The sequence below is a fragment of the Dromiciops gliroides genome, chromosome 1, assembly GCF_019393635.1.
Source record: "Dromiciops gliroides isolate mDroGli1 chromosome 1, mDroGli1.pri, whole genome shotgun sequence".
NCBI classification, from domain to species: domain Eukaryota; kingdom Metazoa; phylum Chordata; class Mammalia; order Microbiotheria; family Microbiotheriidae; genus Dromiciops; species Dromiciops gliroides.
This window is the reverse complement of record NC_057861.1, coordinates 676,974,659-676,993,629: the sequence shown is the minus strand read 5'-3', so window position 1 is coordinate 676,993,629 and position 18,971 is coordinate 676,974,659. Positions and strand designations below refer to the sequence as shown.

The 18,971-nt window shown below is 35.0% G+C and overlaps 1 protein-coding gene and 1 pseudogene across 5 annotated transcripts in view; one reads left to right on the top strand and one right to left on the bottom strand.

The window, feature by feature from the left end:
- The window catches only part of DOCK3 (dedicator of cytokinesis 3), a 529,377-nt gene that overhangs the window by 446,521 nt on the left and 63,885 nt on the right, over positions 1–18,971 (bottom strand). The gene's annotated exons all lie outside the window — the stretch shown is intronic.
- LOC122740256 overlaps positions 1–18,971 on the top strand; it is a 51,105-nt pseudogene that overhangs the window by 25,502 nt on the left and 6,632 nt on the right.

Sequence of the window (18,971 nt, the reverse complement as noted above, 5' to 3'; positions counted from 1 at the left end):
GGGAAGGCTCTAACAGTTGCCCCAAACAATAGAATAAGAAAGACTTCTGTGTGCACAAGATGATACTTTAACTACATCTTTTTTTTCCTTTTTTCTTTCTTTCTTTTTCTTTTTCTTTTTTTTGCACGGCAACGACGGTTAAGTGACTTGCCCAGGGTCACACTGCTAGTAAGTGTCAAGTGTCTGAGGCTGAATTTGAACTCAGGTCCTCCTGAATCCAGAGCTAGTACTTAATCCACTGTACCACCTACCTGCCCTGCTTTAGATACATCTTAAAGGAAGAGCGAGAAAGACATGTTTGAAATGATGTATTGGGAAGTGAGCAGAACCAAGAGAACGCTATACACCAAGACAACAACATCGTTCGATGAAGAACTGTGAATGACTTGACTATTCTCAGTAATACATTAATCCAAGACAATCCCAAAAGAATATTGATAAAACATACTATCCACCTCCAAAGAAAGAAGTGATATTGATGGAACAGATTGAAGCATGCTATTTTTTACATTCTTTCATTAAGTGACTGTTAAGGGCTAAAATTCTAGCTAGTCTGTCTAAAATATCTAATGAGTGGTTGCCAATAAATTAGAAGCTTTAGTAAGAGTTAGGCTTTTAAGCATTTATTAAGGAGAATAAGAATTTGGTAAAGAGAGAGAGAAAGGCCTAGATTCCTATCTATTAAAGGGAGAGCACATTTCTAGCTCCACTCTCCACCAGAGTCCAAAGGAAAAAGCCCCAGTCAGAGCGCCAGGCTATTCCTTCTTCCTCCCACTAGCAGATGTTACTTCCTGACACCAAAGAAAAGACTCCTGGTCTTGCCCTCAAAGACCTTCACTTCATTGCAGAGCTTTTCTACAGTAAGTCTCCAGTAGGTGGCATCATTCCAATCATTACATGACAAAGACAATGATGTTTTGCATGATCATATAAGTATAACCTATATTGGATTATTTGCTACCTCAGGGGGAGGGGGTGTGAAGATAGGGAAGGAGGGATAGAGATTGGAACAGAAAAATCCAAATGAAAATGTTTAATCTGGAAAAAAAAATTTTAAGATGGGGGTGTGTGCTGGGAAGGGTTCAGGAGGTATATATGTATTTATATATACACACATAAATATATATGTTGTGCATATATGAATTATTTAGGTCTTATTTATATGATAATTATATTTCAACAAATTTGTCATATATTATTTATATGAATTGATATGTGTATGTTATTTATAAAACAGTTATTTAAAGATTTCAAATACTAAGTTATATGCATTAGGATATATCTAGGTATATCTAAATGTAATAATGTAGAAAATTTACATTATATATGTCATATACGTAGTTATATATTATATCTATGTTTGATATATGTATAAAATATAATTATATATAACAAATTAAAATAATTTTTTTTTAAAAAAGGAAGACGGGGACTTGGTGAAACTGATATAAAGAAGTATATTCTAGGCATGGGAGATTGCCAGTACAAAGATTCAGAAATAGTGGGTAGGGTGTCTTAAAGTGAAGAACAAAGGATAGGGCAGTTTGGCTATATTTCTGACTGTGGGATTGGAACTAATGTCCAATGAAGCTAGAAAAGTAAATTGAGGTCAGAAAGGGCTTTAAAAGTCAAGTAAAGGAGTTTAAATTTTATTCTAGAGACAAGCAGGAAGTTGGTTGAGTAAGGGCATCACACGGTCAGAAAATTACTTTGTCAGGAGTGTATCAGTTGTACTAGAATGGTGAAAGACTTAAGGCAGAGGCCAATTAGAAGACAACTACAATTGTTCAAGTGAGAGGAAATGAGGACCTGAATTTGGGTTGTGGCTCTCTAAGTTGAGAGGAGAGGAAGCAGACAAGAGATACTCCAAAGGTAGAGATAACATCTGGCAAGAGATTGGATATGTGGAGTGAGTGAGCATGGGAAGTCGAGGATGATATCAAGGTTGGGATTCCAAGTGAATGAGAGGATGGTGGTTTGCCCTTACAGTAATAGAGACATTTGAAAGATGAGAGGGTTTTTGGAGAAAGCTAATGAGTTCTTTTTGGGGCATGTTGAGTTTGAGACGCCAAGGGAAATTCAGTTCAAATTGCCCAAGAAGACACCATCCAGCTTCTGAAATCATACACATATCAGCAAGGAGAAAAAGTTGTGAATGGTGAAAGGAGTTGTTATCCCACTCCTTACAAAAATCATCTCATGCTATAAATGTTAGCAATGAACTAGGACATTTGGCAGTTACATTGACACTGGCCCTCTTCCAAGCTGCTTGAAGTTTTATTAGAAAGGATTCTGGGTGCGTTTGCCGTGAGCAGGCTCCTTCTGGTCCATCCTGGAAACCCCTGTCCCACCTTCTTTGACAAATGTATTCTAACTTGTGTCCTACTCATTGTGGTAGTCCTTGATTTCCCATGGAAGAAAAGTGTTCTTCATGGAGTCCCATTTGTCTGTAGCACTCCATGCAAAACTGACCAAAAACAGGCAATCCAGGAGTCAGTGCCTCAATTTATGAGTAATATTACATTAGTCTGTATTCTCTAGTAGAATACTTAAGAAACATATTGAAAGTGGCATGCATAGTGTTCAGCTCATTTGGAGGTAGAAACACACACACACACACACACACACACACACAGACATGATTCCCTAAATTCAAGAATAATGGTAGAACTATAAATCAGGCAGCTAGGTGGTACAATGGAATCAGGAACACCTGAGTTCAACTCTAACTGAAGGCACTTTTACTGTATGGCCCTGGCCACGTCACTTAACTATGTTTGCCTTAGTTTCCTCATCTGTAAAATGAGCTGGAGAAGAGAGAGGGGAGAATCGAGGGGGATGGGGAAAGGCTTCCTGTAAGAAGGTGAACTTTGAGGTGGTACTGGACAGAAGTCAGGGAATCTAGGAGGCAGAGATGAGAAGGGAGAGCATTCTCCACATCTGGGGGACACTCAGTGAAAATGCCCAGAGTTAGAAAATGGAGTGTCACGTTAAAGGAATGGCAAAAAGAGCAGTGTCTCTGGGTCCCGCCGTATGGAGTCTGGGCAGAGGAAAAGGTGTCAGAAGACTGGAAAGGCCAGAGTCGTGAGAGGAGTGTGGTACTAGGGCTTTGGAGGTCAAACAGAAGATTTTCTACTGGATCCTGTCCGTAATAGGGAGCCACTGGAGTTTATTGGATAAGGGGTGGAGAAAGTTGTGACACAGTCAGACCTGCCTTTGAGGAGCAGCATTTGGACATCTGAATTCAGGATGGGCTGAAATGAAAAGAAGCTTGATGCAGGGAGATGCATGAGGTGATGAGGTCCTGTACCAGGAGGGTGGCCCGGCCAGAGAAAAGAAGTAGGCATATACAAGAGATATTATGAAGGCAAAATGACAAGATTGGCTATTGGAGAGAAGGGATGAACGTGAGTGAAGACTAGAGGATGATGCCTTGATTTTGAGCCTGCGTGACAAGGAGGATGGGGGGCGAGGAGAAAGAGGTTTTGGGTAGGAGTGAAGGAACAGAAGAAACTCAATAGATTCCAGTTTTACTAACCTGGGAAGATTCAGGGTTTCACTGATAGAGATGGGGAGGTGGGGAACAGAAGCTTTTCTGGTATGGTTAGTGGAGAGATTGGTTTTGGCCACAATCAATCAAAAGTTGGCAATAGGAGACATGAGATTGGAAAACTGGTGAGGGAATAGAACTAGAGATTCAGATCTAATTTAAGTTAAGCATTTTCAGAAATTTCTACCGGTTAAAAAATAAAACAATCCTTGGAGGCATATGCTGATTAAGTATTATATTTGCATACAAATATATTGATTTCTATAAGTTTTTGAGACTCAGACATTTTCATTTACTATTTTGAAAGATAGCATCCCACATGACTAACAAAAAGCAACCACAACCTGAGCCAAGTTATTTACTTTATTAGTCCAACACAAAGTAGTTCAATTTATATACAGCAAAGTTTTTAATGTCTGTTGAAATGCCTTGACTGCCTTTTCCTACTGCATGGAAATGCAAATAGAACCTTCCCCAGTATAAGGATGGGCTGTTTCCTATTTCACTAGAGTTCCACAGGAAAAAAAAAAAAGAGAAGAGAGATTCCATGAACACATCTCACAAAACCTCAAAATTTTTAGAAACACAGACTTTGAAAGAGATTAACTGCACAGATTAAACCAAAACAAAACTATTTCTTATTAAAACTGAAAAAACCACCTATTTCTTTAGAATAATTAAGAAAAGTAATCTGCATTTTTATTTTTCAGAAATGCTTACTAACAGTTGGAAGGTTGAGTCATCCAAAATTCCAGTCTAATAAAGCAAAAATTCACTGTTTCAATAAATGCCACTAAAAATCAATTTAATTAATTTTTAAAGAGAATGCTAACTCTTTTCCTACTAATCTATATCCACAAACAGTTCTTTGGCAAGCTCAAAAATATTCACTAAGATACTGTCTTTTTTGTGACTCTTTACCTAAGAAGTCCTAGCTTTGGTTTTGCCTTCAAATTTTTCTTTTTCTTTTTTTTCCTATTTAGTCATATAATGTAGTAGAATAACATTTGCTCACAACATATAACTCTTCTTTTACCTGCAAACAGTTACAAGGCAAGTGGTATTTACAAAAATCCTAATATGGACAATGTTCCACCTTATTCTTATTATTTTTCTCTATAATCTTAGATTACGGATTAAGATGCTTGATTCTCTTCATGTAGCATATATTATGTTAGGCACTTCATCAATATTTCTTGATGATGAAAGTAGTTAAAGAGATGATAAGTCTTTGAAATGATCACCTCTTTTGAGAAGAAATGTGGGGTCCTAAAGTTAGGAGGCCTGAATTTGAGCCTCAGCTGTGCTACTAACCTGCTGTATGTCAATCTGTATCTCAGTTTCCCCATCTATAAAATAACAAGGTTAAACTAGATGAGAGTTATATTCTTCCTAGCTCTTCCTATAATAACTATAGTACAGGGTTGTTGGAAGGATCAAATGAGAGAACGTATGCAAAGCATTTTGCAAACTTTAAAGCATTCTATAAAAGTCATTTACTATAATTATCATCATTATTTTAAAATCTTAAAATTCTATATGAGTTGTTCCATAATTTCTGACTCATCATAACCCCATTTGGGGTTTTCTTGGCAGAGATACTGCAGTGGCATGACATTTTCTTCTCCAGCTCATTTTATAGATAAGGAAACTGAGGCAAACAGGATTTAGTGAACTGCCCAGGGTCACACAGCTAATAAGTGTCTAAGGTCAGATATGAACTCAGGATGATGAGTCTTCCTGACTTCAAGCCCAGCATTATATGCACTATGTCACCAGCTGCTCTAATTCTAAACCATTAGTTTTTTTTTTTGTTTGTTTTTTTGGTGGGGCAATGGGGGTTAAGTGACTTGCCCAAGGTCACACAGCTAGTAAGTGTCTGAGGCCGGATTTGAACTCAGGTACTCCTGAATCCAGGGCTGGTGCTTTATCCACTGTGCTACCTAGCAGCCCCCCTGCTCTAATTCTATATGAAAGGTTTATCTAATGCTAAAAGTTTCACACAAAAATTATTCTGAGGAAATATCATGTCAGTAATAAATTAATTTGGGTATTTTCAATTGCAAGTTATACACACACGCACACATATATAAAATTTTCTCTCTTGTTTCTTCTGAATTACATGTAAAAAATTTTAATATTCTTTTTTTAAACTTCTGATTTGCAAATACTCTCCTTCCTGTTGCCCCTCCTTCAGAAGACAAGCAATTTGATATAGACTATGAAGTCATCCAAAACATATTTCCATATTAGTCATGTTGCAAAAGAAAACATGGGACCTCCTCCCCTCCCCCCCAAAAAAAAGAAAAAGAAAGTTTAAAAAGCATGATTTGTTCTGCGTTCAGACTCTATCAGTTCTTTCTCTGAATATGGATGGCATTTTTTCATCATAAGTCTTTGGAATTCTCTTAGATCATTGTATTGCCGAGAATAGCTAAGTCATCCTCAGTTGATCATTGGTACAATATTGCTGTTACTGAGTACAGTGTTCTGGTTCTGTTCACTTCACTTTGCATCAATTCAGGTAATTCTTTCCAGATTTTTCTGAAAGCACCCTGCTCATCATTCCTTATAGCACAATAGTGTTTCACAACTTGTTTAGTCATTTCCCCAAATGATTGGCAATTCCCTCAATTTCCAGTTCTCTGCCACCATAAAAAGAGTTGCTATACATATTTTTGTACATATAGATCCTTTTCTGTTTTCTTTTATCTCTTTGGAAGACAGGCCTAGTAGTAGTATTGCTTGGTCAAAGGGCATGCCCAGATTTATTATAGCCCTCTTAATATACTTCCAAATTATTCTCCAGAACAGTTAAATCAGTTTACAAGCTCCACCAACAGTGAATTAGTGTCCCAGTTTTTACATATCCTTGCCAACATTTCCTTTTTTTTTTCCTTTTCTGCAATGTTAGCCATTCTGATAGGGGTCAGGTGGTAATTCAGAGCTGTTTTAATTTACATTTCTATAATCAATAGTGACTTAGAGGATTTTTTCATGACTATGGATAACTTTGATTTCTTCATCTGAAAATTGCCTATTCATAACCCTTGACTATCAATTGGAGAATAACTTGTATTCTTATAAATTTGACTTGGTCCTCTAGATATCTGAAAAAAATGAGACCTTTATTAGAGAAACCTGCTATAGAAATTTTTTTCCTATTTTCTTGCTTTCTTTCTAATTTTGGCTACATTGGTTTTGCTTGTGCAAAACCTTTTTAACTTAATGTAATCAAAATTATCCATTTTGTATCTTGTATTCTTTAACTCTTGTTTGGTCATAAATTCTTTCCCTATCCATATATCTGACAAGTAAAATTTTCCATGCTCCCCTAATTTGTTTGTATCACCCTTTATGTCTAAATCATGTACCCACTGTTACCCTATCTTGGTATATATGTGAAGTGTTGTTCTATACCTACTTTCTACCAAACTGCTTTCTAGTTTTCCCAGCAGTTTTTTTCAAATACTGAGTTATCCCAAAAGCTTGAAATCTTTGCGTTTATCAAACACTAGGTTACTATGGTCATTTGCTACTGTGTATTGTGTACCTAATCTATTCCACTGATCCACCGCCATTTTTCTTAGCCAATACCAGATAGTTTTGATACCTACTGTTTTGTAATATAGTTTGAGATCTAGTATTGTGAAGCTACCTTTCTTCACAATTTTTTCACTGATTCCTTTGATATTCTTGACTTTTTCTTCTTCCAGATTAATTTTATTATTTTTCTAGCTCTGTGAAATTTTTTTGGGTAATCTGATTAGTATGACACTGAATAAGAACATTAGTTTAGGGAGAATTGTCATTTTATTATATTATCTTGGCCTACCCATGAGCAATTAATATTTCACCAGTTTTTTAGATCTGACTTTATTTATATAGTGTTTTATAATTGTTTTCATATAGTTCCTGCTAAGTACTTTATATTGTCTATAGGTAATTTTAGATGGAATTTCTCTTTCTATCTCTTGCTACTGAACTTTGTTGGTAATATACAGAAATGCTTATGATTTAGGTTAGTTTATTTTATATTCTACAATTTTGCTGAAGTTGTTAATTATTTCAACTATTTTTAGTTGATTCTCTAGTATTCTCTGAGTTGCTATCATATCATCTGTGAAAAGTGGTAGTTTTGTTTCCTCATTGCCTATTCTAATTCCTTCAATTTCTCTTTCTTCTCTTATTGCTATAGCTAGCATTTCTAGTATAATATTGCATAATAGTGGTGATAATGGGCATCCTTGCTTCACCTCTAATCTTACTGGGAAGCCTTTTAGCTTATTCCTATTACAGGTAATGCTTACCAATGATTTTTGATAGATACTATGTATCATTTTAAGGAAAGCTCTATTTATTCCTGTGTTTTCCAGTGTTTTTAATAGAAATGAGTGTTGTATTTTGTCAAAAGCTTTTTCTGCATCTATTGAGATAATAATTTGATTTTTGTTGGTGTTTTTATTGCTATATTCTATTATGCTGATAGTTATCTTAATACTGAACCAGCCCTTCATTCCTAGTGTAAATCTCACCTGGTCATCATATATGATCTTTGTGATATATTGCTGTAATCTCTTTGCTAGTATTTTACTTTGAGTTTTTGCATCAATATTCATTAGAAAAATTGATCTGTAGTTTTCTTTCTCTATTTTTTCACTTCTGTATTCAGGTATCAGTGCCATATTTGTGTGATAAAAATAACTTGTTGGAACTTCTTTTTTCCTATTTTTCTAAAAAGTATTGGAATTAATGTTTCTTCAAATGTTTGGTTGGATTCACTTGTGAATCTTTCTGGTCCTGGGTTGATTTTTTTTTCCTTAGGGAGTTCATTTATAAGTTGTTCAATTTATTTTTCTGAGCTAGGGTTACTTAAGTATTCTATTTTTTTCCTGTTATGATGATTTAAAATTTCCAAGAGACAGAGTTCCTGAGTAAATTATAATCAATTTAATTAACTACATGTAGTAGGCAGTGAACAAAATAGCTTCATTGTTCCTCTCAATGAACAAAGAAACCGAGCCTGTCAAACTTTATAAAGTCTTTTGAAATAGGGTGGGGGGGGGAGTTGTGGTGGTGGTGAGGGGAGAGTGCATCTGAGGGTGGAAACCAACTCTGATTGGTTAGCAAATAATGGAATAATGAATATTATAATAACAGGTGGACTTATTCCAATGAGGGTCTTAGGGTAGTGACACTGAGCACCCAGTCTTGGTCAAAGAGACTTATCAATATCCATATCTCTGGTCTGACAAAAGGGAAAATCCACATTTTTCCAGACCTGTATGAGTAAACACAGTGAGCAGAAATCCACCCATTTGCCCAAACTTAGAATTTCTTTACTATCTTTGATTAGATATTAGCCTTCCTGGCTGGGTAAATTTTGCTCAATATTTCCCACGATGGTTGATTTCTGGAGGAGGAAGTGGAAAACCCTTTAGTCTTAATTCAATAACTGGTTAGTAATGCATAAAAGAAATAATCATTTCTCTCACTGTAAATCTGGGCAATTTATATTTTTGTAAATATTTATCCATTTTACTTAGGCTGTTAGATTTATTAGAATATAATTGGGAAAAACAGCTCCTAATAATTGCTTTAATTTCCTCTTTGTTTTTTGTTCACCCTTTTCATTTTTGATACTGATAATTTGTTTTTATTCTTTGTTTTCTAAAAAAAAATTAATTAACCAACGGTTTACTTATTTAATTGTATTTTTTAAATGAGACCAATTCTTAGTTTTATTTATCAGTTCAATGCTTTTCTTACTTTCAATTTTATTAACCTCTCCTTTGATTACCAAGATTTCCAATTTGGCACTATTTGGTAATTTTTAATGCATGTTCAATTCATTGATCTACTCTTTCTCTATTTTATTGATATAAGTATTTAGAGATGTGAATTTTCCCCTAAGTACTACTTTGGCTGTGTCCCATAAATTTTGGCATGTTGTCTCACTATCGTCATTCTCTTTAATGAAATTATTGATTGTTTCTATGATTTGTTCTTTGACCCACTCATTCTTTAGGTTTAGATTATTTAGTTTCCAGTTAATTTTTAACCTAAGTTTCCACAGCCCTTTATTGAATGTAATTTTATTGCATTATGGTCTTAAAAGGATGCATTTAATATTTCTCCTTTCCTGCATTTGGTTGTGAGGTTTTTATGCCCTAATACAAGGTCACCTTTTGTGAAGGTGCCATGTATAGCTGAAAAAAGGTATACTCCATTTTATTCCCATTCATTTTTCCTCAGAGGTCTATCATATCTAACTTCTAAAATTCTATTTATTTCCTTAACTTCTTTTTTATTTTATGATTAAATTTATCTAGCTCTGAAAGAGGAAAATTGAAGTCCCCCACTAATATTTAAGCCATATTTTAATATGGTAAACACAAATATATTAGTTTCTGCAATTTATTTTTATTAAGTATTTTTGTAAATGGTACATGAGACCCTTGGAATTTATAGTAGGTAAATTTCCTCAAGTATATAAAGATCCTTAGAAATCACTTATGACAACCCTCTTATTTTACAGATGAAGAAATTTCAGTGCAGAAGAGTTAAGTAAATGTCTCAGGCTGATAGAGGTAGTAAATGGAAGAACTAGGATTCGAATCCATGTTCTCTGACTCCAAGTCTAATGTTCTTTCTATTGTAACAGTAATGATAATAATGAAAAGTAAATGCTATTCCAATTTTTTAAGTTGCAAAGGAGAGAAAGATGGATCCGAGGATTGATAGCAATTCTCTGCAAAATTCTAGACTAGCTTGTTTAAAGAGATAATGTGTGAAGTGATCACTAAAATTTAGAATGACTTCATTAAAAAACAACTCATGTCAGGTTTATTTCATTTCTGACACTACCTTGGTAGATCAGAGGAAGGCATAGAGAGTGAATCTTGATTTCAACAAGCAGCTGACAAAGCCTTTTATGATATGCTTGCATAAAGCATGGAGATACGTAAAATGAATGAAAGCACAATTAGGCAGCTTCATATCTACTGGAACAGCTAAAGTGAAAGTGCTGATGGATTAATTCCATCATGTGAGGAAGTCCTTAGGGTCTTCTTGTAGGTTTTTTACTTGTTTATGTACTGTTCAAAATTTTTATCAAGAGCTTGGATTAAGATATAAAAGGCAACTTAAACAAATGTATAAATGACAAATTCCATCTATAAATGGAAGGGATAGCTAATACAACAGATGACAAAATGAAGATTAAAAAAGATTTAAGCATGCTGAATGATGGACCAAATCTAGTATAATGAAATTTAATATGCATAAAATCTTATACTTAATTTTAAAAAACACAACACAATGGGGATGATATGGACAATTCATGTGGAAAACAATCAAAGATCTTAGTTGACCACAAGCTCAATACAAAATTACAGTGTTCAAATCAAAGGAGTTAGTAATCCCATTTGACATAGGTCAGACCACATTTGGATCATTGAGTTCAGTTTTAGGGACCACATTTTAATAAAGACATTCAGTGTGTCTAGAGGAGGGTGACCAGAATAGTAAAGAAACTAAAATGTCTTATGAAGAAGTGTTCACAAAATTACAGAATCTTAAGGGTTAAAAAGCCACATACCTGAATGGGAACAACTTTTGTAACATCCCCTTGAACATTTCTAGAAAAGGGAAACCCACTACTTCTGAAAGCATTAAGTTTAGGGACAGTTCTAACTGTCAGGATTTTTTTTCTTTAGGTTGAGACTAAACCTTCCTCTCTGTAATATCTGCCCATTGCTTCTAATTCTGTTCTCTGGTGCCAAGTAGAACAAGTGTATCTCTCTCTTCTACAAAACTACCCTTCAAACACTTGAAGACAGTTACTGAGACACCCTTAAATCTTCTTCAAGCTAAGAACTGAGGATACAAAGAAAGGTAAAAGCCACTGCTCTTGAGAAACTCAGTCTAGTGAGGGAGGCAACATGTAAACTATGGACAAACAAACTATATACTGAATAAACTGGAGATAATCGAGAGAGGGGAGAATCAAAGGAGATGGGAAAAGGCTTCCTGTAAGAAGGTGAAATTTTCGGTGGTACTTTATGGAAACTAAGCACAATACTTTATCTTTAACCTTATTTAGATTCATTTTCTTCTAGTTGGCTATTGACCAGGTCTCTTTAGACCTAGCAAGCTTTATGACCTCTGTAAGTTTCTCAAGCATGTCATCTTCACCTTTATCCAAGTCATTGTTCAAAATATTAACTAGAATAGTTCCTAAGGTATTCTAGTATAGACTGATCTCCAAGTTGATATTGACTCATTAATGACTACTTTCTGGGTTCATTTATTCAATCAGTTCTGAATCCACCTATCACCTAGCCCAAATCTCTACTTCTGTCCATAAGGATAGTAAAAGAGACAACAAATACTCTGCTGAAATCAAATTATACTATTTCCTCAGCATTCACTTGATTTAGTTAGTCTATTAAAAAAGGAAATGAGGTTAGTATGGCATGACCTGCTCGTCCTGAAGCCATGCTGGTATTTTATGATAACTGTTCCCCTTTCTACAAGCTCACAACTTATTCTGTTAATAATGTGTCCTGGAACTAAGGAGGGAATAGAAGTTAAAGTATAGTTTGCAGACTTCTCCCTTTTTTTTAAACTGGGTAAATGTCCCATTCTCAGTCCTGTGGTACCTCTCTCATTATCCATGCTCCTTCAGAGATCACTGATTATGACTTAGCAATCATAACTGCTGATGTTCATTCCCCTGGAATGCAGCTCAGTGACTTGAATCTATTGTGATCAACTAAAAGTGCAGCCATTTCTTCACTTATCTTGGGTTTCCTATCCCTGCTAAATAGTTTTGTTTTCACTCCTTGTTAATCAGAGTAGTATCCTCCTTCATTCCTCTCTAACTCAGGAGAAAGTATGTGTCCTCAAATCAAAGTGCATCCCCTTTGGAACACAGAAACAAGAGTTAAAAATACATTTTTATCCTTCGGGCCAACATCCTATACACCCTGAACTCTTATCACCTCTCTGGTCCTCTTCCGAGTTCATTCTGAACTATGAGCTAATTTCTGGTCATCTCCATGCCATGCTTCCTATTCTCCAACATTTACTTCTAGCTAGAACTAAATATTCCATTCCTGTGACTCTCTGGGCTCAGAGTCAGAATTTACCCAGTCTCCAGGGAAGATGATTTGTCATCTTCTCCTCCCCCTCCTGTCTCCACAACCCCCTTTTTTGAAAAGTCAGCAAATCAATGCTATGATTACTGGCAAGACCATGTCAATCCATTGCCCTAAGACTCCAGATAAGCTCTTTAAGGATAGGGACTGTTTCAAAATTGTGGATTTGTTCCACTTGAATGATTTATTTGGGAACATTTTGAACACAAGGTGAGATTTCTTTCTCAAAAAAAAATCAAGAAGGCAGAAAAGTGCACCACTTCACAATAACTCACACATATCAATCCTTCCAATGCCCACTTCAATAAGCAAATTTCAGGGTTTTGTCAAGGTAAAGTGCCATATTTATTCTGAATGATGGTATATTTGGAGGTGTGGGAAGAGGAGAAGGGTCTGATGTTTTAATAACTTTTTGAAAATTATTTTTCTTTATTTTTCACCATTTATGATATTTGAGTTTTCACAATAATATAAATTCATTTCCTATGTATATTGTATATGATGTTATGGTATTAAAAACAAAAAATAAAGGAGTTATTAAATATTCATGATTTTTGTTTTAAGGGCAACAGGGGTTAAGTGACTTACCCAGGGTCACACAGCTAGTGTCAAGTGTCTGAGGCTGGATTTGAACTCAGGTACTCCTGAATCCAGGGCTGGTGCTTTATCCACTGCGCCACCTAGCCGCCCCCAATATTCATGATTTTTGGCCCACCCTGTACAATGCTATTCTACTCTTCCAAGTATTCTGCTCTTTTCAAATAAGTTATACTATTCCAGAGTGATATTCTAATATAAATTATGAGGTCAAATTTTCCTCTTTAATATTTCTGGCCCACCTTTTTCTTATTCATACTATGTGCATTTGTCTAACAGGGTTGAAATACCTGTGCCCTGTTTGCTCTGACAATCCCAGTTCTATGCTTCAGGACAGTTTCACCAATATAAACCTGAAAACCCAAGGAAATCTAAAAGAGTAGAAGGGATTGTGATGTGCTATTTGACTCACAACAGGAATTAAAAGTCCTAAAGTCAGAGAGATCATGTGGGGAGACAAGATGCTCTCCTTGCCACACTCTATCTCTGAGTATATTCCCTATGCTTCACTATCTATGATGAGCTAATCCACAGAAACTGGAGGTCCTGGCTCTGGTGCTGGCTCTAGGAACTCTTAAGAAGAGGTGGGATTTTTAGGCAGGTAAGAGCTCAAATACCCACTAACCAAATCCCTCAGAATATTGAGAAAGAATAGAGTCTCCCAGAGAGAGGTGGAGAGGTTTGATAGATTGTTCACTTTGTGAGGATCTTAGAGAGCTTTGTACTCCCCTTTCACATTTCTAAGTAGGAGGAGCTCACAATATTCACAACAGGTGAGCACTGGACTTCCTAGGATCTGGTTCTTTTCTCCCTGTTATATCCCTCTGCCAGGCCAACACTTTTTTACCATGGATGAATGTGTCCACAAAAATCTGAGGTCACAGGCTCTGCTGCTGGCTCACTTCTTAGATATTGTCTCCTAAAAACAACTGGTCTTTTCTGTTATTCTTCTATTCCTGTATCATTTCCTAAATATAGCATCACATCTGTCAGAACTTTGTAAGCAACTTTCTCCCTCCTTGATTCTTTAACAGTTTTAAAACCTCTTGAGTGAGGTACAAGAGGGAAGGCGGGATGGGTGTGGGAATTGTCATAAGTAAAACAAATTAAAATGTTGGAGGGAGGAACGTGGAAAATTAAAAAAGGAAGTAAGGGAAAGGAGAGAAGAGCTGCAATAGAGGGGAAAAGATGTTTCACTTTTAAGATTACAAGTATCAGGAACATTCCCTTTCTTCTGTCACCCTCTTTTCTGTAAAAGAGGGAAGAGAGGAAAAATCACAAAAGAACTGAATGGAGGGAAATGTAGAATCAACAATCATAACTGTGAGTGTGAACATGATGAACACTTCCTAGGGCCCCCATGTTGTTTAGGAGCCCTGAACAGTCAAAATTCACTCCCCTCTCAGCTTTGCTCCTAACTTTCTGGATTTCAAAGCCATGCTTCAGCTGCTGTCTTATCCTGTAACTTTCCTAAGTTCCGGGTCCTTCTCCTAGAATATCCAACCATCCCTGGCTTTCTCACTCTAGAATATCCCTCTGCCAGACCAGCCCCCTTCTATCATTAGTGAATTCCTCCTAAGAATTTCATTTTTAGAAAGGTCCAGGCCAGCCAACCTTCATCCTCCAGTCTCTGTTTCTGGTTTTCTGAGTTTCAACACCACACCTCAGCTGGGATTCCATCCTGAAGCTTTCATCAGCACCTTAGGCCTCCTTTCCCTAGAGCAGGGCCAGGCCAGCTCCCTTCTCCCATTTGGGGAGTTCCTCTTGGGATCTTCATTTTTTAAGAAAAGTCCTAGGGGCAGCTAGGTGGCGCAGTGGATAGAGCACTGGCCCTGGAGTCAGAAGTACCTGACTTCAAATCAGGCCTCAGACACTTAACACTTACTAACTGTGTGACCCTAGGCAAGTCACTTAACCCCAATCGCCTCACCAAAAAAAAAAAAAAAAAAGTCCTAAAAGGTCAACCTTCATTCACCTCCCAACTCTTGATTTTCTAGAACTCACAACAATGCCCCTAAAAATGCACTTTCCTCTATTCCTCCTTCTATTCAGCTACCTCCATTTGAATATGTGTTTCAAGGGCAGGCACTATCTTTTTTATTTGCTCATATTTATTTTATTGCTTCATATTCACAGTGCTTATCACAGTGCCTTGCACATAATAGGTGCTTAATAAGTGCTTATTACCTTGTCTTTCCTATCCACTATATATAAGAGGTTAGCAGAATGGATAGAAAGGAGAATCTGACAATATGTTGTTTACAAGAAATACACCTGAAACACAAAGATTCACATAGTTAAAATTAGGGGCTAACACAGAATCTATTGTGCTTCAGATAAACATAAAAAAACAAACACCCTATGTCTAGCAATAAGGATTTGGGGGCACCTTAATGTACTCCTTTCAGATCCAGACAAGATAAATAAGAGAAGTTAAAGACTTGAATAGAATGCTAGAAAAATTATATTTAATAAATCTCTGGAAATTAATGAATGATAATAGAAAGAAATTTAGATACTATTCAATTATATATTGCACCTTTACAAAAAGTGACAATGTATTGGGACATAAGACCTCACCAAAAAATCTAGAAAAGCAAAAACACTAAACATACCATTTACTGATCATAATACAATAAAAATTACATTCAATGAAGAGCACTTAATTAAAAAGCAATTGGTAATTAACATAATTCTAAAGAACCACTAAGTCAAAGAAACAATTATAGATACAATAGGAAATTTCAAAGAAAATTACTATAATGAGACAACATACCAAAATGTATGGGATGAAGCTAAAGTAATTACAGAAGTAAAATTGTATCTCCAAACACTTTGATTAACAAAAGAGAGAAATGACAAATCAATGAATTAGGCATGAAATTTTAAAAAACCCCACAAGTAAAAATCCCTAACTATATAACAAAGTAAATTATGAAAATTTTAAAAAGAGATTAATAAAAATGAAAGCAAGAGGCTATAGGATTGATAAAATAGGAGCTGTTTTTTAAACTAATAGGATAAAACAGTTAACCTGATTTTAAAGAGAGAAAACTATATTGTATCCAAAATATTTTTCAGTATATAACAATTGAAGAAAAAAGAAAAGGAATTATCAGAAACTCTTTTGCCCAATTATATGTTGACAAAACTAATAATGTAGAGCACAGTAGATGAATAACTACAAGAATATAAAATACCTAAATTAACAAAAGAAGAAATAGACTAAATACCCAATATCAGAAAAAGAAATTGAAGAAGCCATAAATGGACTCAAAATTCCAGGACCAGATGGATTTACAAGTGGATTCTATTAAATATTCAAAAAAAACAACTAATTTCAATATTACATAAACTGTCTGCAATAATAAGAAAAGGAGGCATCCTTCCAAACTCTTTCTAAGATACCAATATGTTCTTGATGCCTAGAAAACTGCACAATATCCCTGATGAATACTGAGGCAAAATGTTTTGATGTAAAATGTTTACATAAAATATTAGAAAGTAGGCCATAAACCATATTGGCGAAATTATACACTATGACCAGGTTGAGTTTACACTAGGAATACAGAGTTAGTTCAATTAAGAAAACTACATAATAATTAACCATGTTAATAATATAAATAATAAAAAACATAAGATTATATAAATAAGTGATTAAAAAGGTGCTTAAAAACCAACACTTCTACTTTTGAAAATATAGGTAATTCATGGGAGTAAATAAACCTTTCCATGGTATTTGTCCAAGAGCAAACATTATATGTATGTAATAGAGAAAAGTTAAAGACCTTTCTGATCAAATCAGAATTAAGGCAAGAGTACCCATTACCACCTCTATTATTTAACATAGTACTAGAAATGATGGCAAGAACAATATGAAAGAAAAAAAGAAAGAAACATAGAGGATAAATATAGGCAAAGAGAAAAAATATGGCTTTTTGCAGGCATATGATGCTGTACTTAGAGAACTCTAGAGAATCAAATAAATCTTAAATTTAAATAATAATTTCAGCAAAGTTGCACAGTATAATATAAAGCCATAGAAATCATCATCATTCCTATATATAACCAAGAAAACCCAACAGGAAGAGCTAGAAAGAGAAATTCCATTTAAAATAACTACAGAGTGGGGCAGCTAGGTGGCACAGTGGATAAAGCACTGGCCCTGGATTCAGGAGGACCTGAGTTCAAATCCAGCCTCAGACGCTTGACACTTACTAGCTGTGTGACCCTGGGCATGTCACCTAACCCTCCTTGCCCCACCAAAAAAAAATAAAATAACTACAGAGACTATAAAATATTTGAAAATATATCTACCAAAATTCATCCAGGAATTGTATAAGTCTAACTATAAAAATCTCTTTGCAGAAATAAAGACAGACCTAAATAATTGGAGAAAATTGAACAGTAGGAAAAGGGAGGAGAGGAGATGAGATAGGTTGAGCCAACATGATAAAAATGATAATACTATTAACATGAATTTACTTTTTCAGTCAGTGAATGCTATATCTAACTTCCAAAACTATGTTTTTGACACTTAAAATTTTTTTTTTAAATTCATAGAGGAAAAAAGTACAAGAGTCTCAAGCATAATAATGGGGGAGAGTAGGAAGGAAGAAGGCCTACTAGTACCAGATCTCAAACTGTATCACAAAAGTTAACATTAAAATGATTTAGAACTAGTTTAAAAAACCTAAACAGCAGAGGTCAATAACTAGAAAACCACATACAGAAACAAATATAGATGTAAGCCATACAGAGTGTTTTCTAAATTAAAAGACTCCTGTTACTGAGGGAAGGACTCACACTATTTGAGAAAAATTGCTGGGAAAACTGGGCAGTAATTTGGTAGAAATTAGGTTTTAGAACAACACCTCACACTATACCCCAAGATAAGAACCAAACAGATACTAGATTTGATAAGGATATTATCCAGTTGGATAATAGATACAAAAAGCCATATATCATAAATAAATTAGAAGGATAAAAAGGAAATTAGCTTTCACATTTATGGATAGAGGAAAAATTCATAAATAAACAAGGTACAGAGAGGAACAAATAATATAAAACTAATAATTTTGATTAGATAAAAATTTAAAAGTTTTTCCATAGTTACATTGTAGCTAACATTAAATGGAAAAACATAATTGAAAAAATCTTTGCAGAAAGTTTATCTAAAGTCTCATTTCTAAAATATATAGGAAACTGATTCAAATGTATAAAAATAAGAACTATTTCTCAAGTAATAGTCAAAAGATAAGAACAGGCAGTTTTCAAAGGAAGAAATCCAAATTATTAATAATCTTATGGGAAAATATTCTAAATCCCTAATAATTAAAGAAATGTGCATTAAAACAGCATGGTGATTCTACCTCATATCTAGCAGACTGTCAAATATGACAAAAGAGGAAAATAAATATCGGAGGAGGCTGTGGGAAAACAGACACATCAGTACAGTGTTTTGGTGGAGCTATGAACTGGTCTAGGTATTCTGAAAAGCAATTTGGAACTATGTCCAGAAAGTTACCAAACTGGTGTATACCCTCTGATGAAGCAAACTAACTATTTATGTCTAAGCCACCAAAAGAATGGAAGAAAGAGAAAAAGAATCTATAATGTATAAAATTACTTATGCGACTCTTTTTATGGTTGCTAAAAAATGG